At 47.1% G+C, this 4145-nt stretch overlaps 1 pseudogene; it reads right to left on the bottom strand.

The window, feature by feature from the left end:
* Positions 1 to 3212: 3212 nt before the first annotated feature.
* LOC142856849 (elongin-C pseudogene) lies at positions 3213 to 3884 on the bottom strand (annotated as a pseudogene).
* Positions 3885 to 4145: the final 261 nt, after the last annotated feature.

Here is a 4145-nt window from a genome sequence, read left to right as displayed (position 1 = left end):
TTAAGCCTCAGTGGCTAACCAGATTATAGCCCTTAGACCGGCCACTATGGCCCTACATCTGCCAGTGATACTTTGTGTCCAGGAGGTTTCACTTTCTTTGATTGTTCACAAAACAATGTCACTGAGGCCGAAGAGTTCAAACTCACGACAGATGAAAGACATATTACATGGAAACTCAGTTTCCTGGGGTCAAGAAAGGCTGTATTTCAGTGGAGGTAGGGATGGTAAGTCCAGGACCCCTCCAGCAGGAAGGAATGAGTGTTTGTAGCAGGCAGGAGGTGGGCCTTGGGCTACCCGAAGGTGGCGTTCCTCTACCCGGAATTATCCTTGAGATGCTGGGCTCCTTTCTCAGGCCCTGAGATTTCAGTCACCTGCCTAGGACAGTGGTCCTGGGATGGCTGGAGGAAAGGGAGGATCCCATGGACTTCGGGCCACCAGGCTTCCGTGTCAGTGTGCCCGTCCCCAGCACTGTCTTTGCGCCCAGCTTGCCTGAGTTGGTTCTGAATGAGTTGGTTTCTGGGCAGTGGTGCTCTACCGTGTTGTGAGCAAACTAGAGGTTCTATGGAACGTGCTTAGGACCAAGCACTACAGCTGAGAGTCTGGGCTCCCTCACCCTCTGTCAACTCTAGAAGCAGCTATGGATTCCAGAAGAATCAAATGACCCCACGTTCTCTGGTAGATCTAAGTGCGTACCTCTTGGCGCAGCCAGCCAGCTGGTTATAAATAGCTGGACATGTTGCTGTGTTCCGTTGCTAGGTGATCCCGATGGCTCCTGTGACATCATGTCCCAGGAAAGCTAACCTTCCTCACGGCAAAATAATTCCATAAATAGGCCAGTGGGCAGTAGTGGTGTTCCAGGAAATTCAGCAGAGTCTGTCATGCCTTATCAGGTAGTATTTAGGAGCTGTGGGTGACACAGGTCAAACGTGGTCAGCCAGCAACTGTCCACACAAGTGGCCACTTACAGAGTCTGGCTCACAGCGTACCATTTGTAGTCCCTGTGTTCTTGATCCCATTAGGTGCCTCGCACCAAGGGAAATCCCTGTATACAAAAGACTTCTAAACCTGCTAAGCCCTTCCCAGAGTGTTCATGCAGCAGACAGCAACAGAGAAACAAACACCGGATCCTGTGCCTTGGTTCTACTTTAGTGATGTCATCGCAGAGCCTCTGCCCGACTTGTGTGGCCCCCCACCCTCATCACATGGGACAGAGTCGAGAGATGATGTTTATTAAGGAGTCAGGAGTCAAATCATTTCAAATAGCCAGCTTTTCGGTCGTTTTAAGTGTCATTTTCAAGGTCAGACCCATCTTTGCGATGCTCCCAGAAAACAAGCACCACTTTGCCCGGAGGTGCAGTGCTGTTGGTAAAGAGCCTGCCTAGCATGTGCAGGTCCCTGGGTACTAACCCCAGCTCCACATAAACCTGGCATGGTGGCCTGCGACTCTCACCCCAGAATCCAGAAGGCTGAGGCTGAAGGATAAAAGTCCGCCTTGGCTGCATGAAAACACCTATCCTAGCGTGAATCTGACTAGCTTAGTGTGAAACTTTCCCTCCTATCTCCCTTCTCCCCAACCTGTTGGGGAAGTAAAATACATCCCGTTATGTGAAATCCTGGAAACATCAGTCACATGTGGCCATCCTCCTTCCCTGGCTCTGAGGATGTAGTCACAGAGTTAAGGAGTTTTGACATGCATGTGTCATGGAATCATCATAGAACTTACACTTCTGTTCTCTCCAGGGTGAAATGGGCCACCGGGCCCTAAAGGGCAGGCTTTTTCTCCAGCACTGAGCTGGCCACCCTGTTGGGAAAACAGAATGCCCTGTTCCTTGCAGGTGCAGAAGCTGGTGCATGCCCATGGCTCTGGACATAGAGTTTGGGATCTGTGGTCAGAGTCCTACCAGACCCTTGGGAAGTTCTGCCCCTGTGCCTCTCTGTGTCCGTGGCTCTCCCATGTGGAGAGGACCTGTGTGTGCACACCTGTGACCTTAGTGATGCTTTCAAGTGTAGTGGGGTGTCGCGGTGACAGACCTATGTTTTGGGGAGGATTGTGGAAGGACTTGGGACTTTAAGAAGCAGTGAATTTAAGGGCCAAGTGCGATGTGCTGTGGGGACTTGGAAGATAACGTTGAGAGCAGTGCAGGAGATGGAGGGCTGCTTGTGAAGTCTCAGGGAGAAGTTTAAAGACTCTCTCAGAGCCATTTGATACTTTGAATTAACATCCTGAGGGTCTGGTTAGCTGGGGCTGAAGAATCAGCTGTGATTAACCAGATACTAGAACTACTGAAGCAGAATTTTGCTTTGCTGGGATAATGGATGCTGGTCAGCTGGAGCTAAGAAATTAGTGGTGATTAAGAAGAGACCAGTATCACTGAGGTGAAGTCTTCTGGGACGTGTTTCCCGAGAGCACAGGGGAACTGTGTTCCTGAGGCAGCCAAGGCTGTACCTTGTGCTGGCAGCCGGACTTGGTAATGTGGAAGTGTTCCCAGGTGGTTTTGAAGGCATGAAGGGTTTTGGAGAGCTGAGGCTTGGCACTGTGAGAGGCCAGGAGTGGCCATTGGCAAAGGTGGAGCCTCACTGGCAGTGGCATGAAGTGACTGAAGGGGTCATGTGAAGGGGTTGAGCCTTGGCACCATGAGGAGAGCCACTGACTATTGGGGAGAGTTCCACCCAGTTGCAACCCCAGCGTTTCTTTGTTGTTCTGTTCTTTTTTGTTGTTAAACAATACTGCAGTTTATTAAAAAAACACATTAAGAAATTTCAACTTATGTTCTTTGAGGTGCAAAAATCAAGGTTTGGCTAAGTTATAAACAAGTTTTTTCATGTAATTATTTGCATAGCCCTAGCTGTGCTCAGACACTGCAAGATCAGGACTGGTTCTTAAAAAATACTAAAACAAAAACTCTTAGCCCCATATTCACCTGTAGAATATGCTCATTTATGCTTTATTAGTTATTATTTTAAAGGTCACATCCGAAGGAGAAAGCAAACCACCTACAAGCTGGAATTACTTGTTTATTTCTTGGCCTTAATTTGTTGATGTAACAAGCAAATTTCAACTCTGCTTATGCAAAAGACAGGAGGAATCTGCTCAGCAATTAACTTTAGGGTTCAGTTTCATACAGGCAACATGCTATATGTGCAAAAAATTACCAACTGAACTCAGGTATGAAATACTGAAAAGATTAGCAGTTTATTTTAATTTATTTTACTTAACAATCTAGGAAGTTCGCAGCCATCAGCAGTTCCAATGCAGTTTCGGGTGCAGTCGGGAATTCGGGAATCTCGGTGGAGCACTTGGTGTAGCCACCTTGTAGGTAAAATACATGCAAAGGGATCTCCCTAAAATTGACCTCATTCTCAGCAAACTTCCCTGGTCCGCTCAACATGGCCTTTATTGTTCCCAGTGTAAATGCATGCTCTCTTTTTACAATAAATTCATGGCCCTCAGAAGATATTATTAGCGACACACATGGTGTCAAAGCCTTCACAGCAACCCTAGGCTTTCTCCCCACCATCTATTATGTTCTTACAACATTCTACTTGAGTCCACAGGAACTTCAGTAGCTTCTAACCAGCCCCACAGCCACCACACCTGTGTCCCCATATATTGGCTCATCCACTATTCAGCACCCCCCACACAAGACCCTGGCGTTTTGGAGAAGCCAGTACCATGGAATGACCACCAAGAACAGCACAGTGGAGTGGAGCCAGCAGGAGCCTAGAAGACAAGCTGTGTGTGCTGCAGAGGGCAGAGCTGGAGAAGGGAACCAGGTCCTTGGAGGAGTCTGGAAAATCAAGAATAAATCCCAGCCGTAGTATGGTTGGATATTTGATTTTGGAATGATTTGATTGTGCCTGTGCACTGATTTTTCCCTCTTGAAATAATTAAATGTTTTACTGGAGCCCACAGAGGAGAGACGTTGAACTTTAAAAGACTTTGGGTTTTAAAAGAGATTGGCTATTTTAAAGGGATTGAAAATTTAATGTGTTTGAATTTGTAAAGACTGTGGGACTTTTAAAGTTATGTTTTTAAATGTGAGGTCTTAGGGATGAATTATAAAGGAAGGGTTGTGGCTTAATAGTGATGTGTTCATAGGTTAAGTTGACAAGGGGTCAGCTGTATTGGCTGATTTTGTGTACCA

The sequence above is a fragment of the Microtus pennsylvanicus genome, chromosome 9, assembly GCF_037038515.1.
Source record: "Microtus pennsylvanicus isolate mMicPen1 chromosome 9, mMicPen1.hap1, whole genome shotgun sequence".
Taxonomy (NCBI): domain Eukaryota; kingdom Metazoa; phylum Chordata; class Mammalia; order Rodentia; family Cricetidae; genus Microtus; species Microtus pennsylvanicus.
The sequence above is the reverse complement of the archived record's forward strand: the minus strand, read 5'-3'. Positions and strand labels throughout refer to the sequence as shown.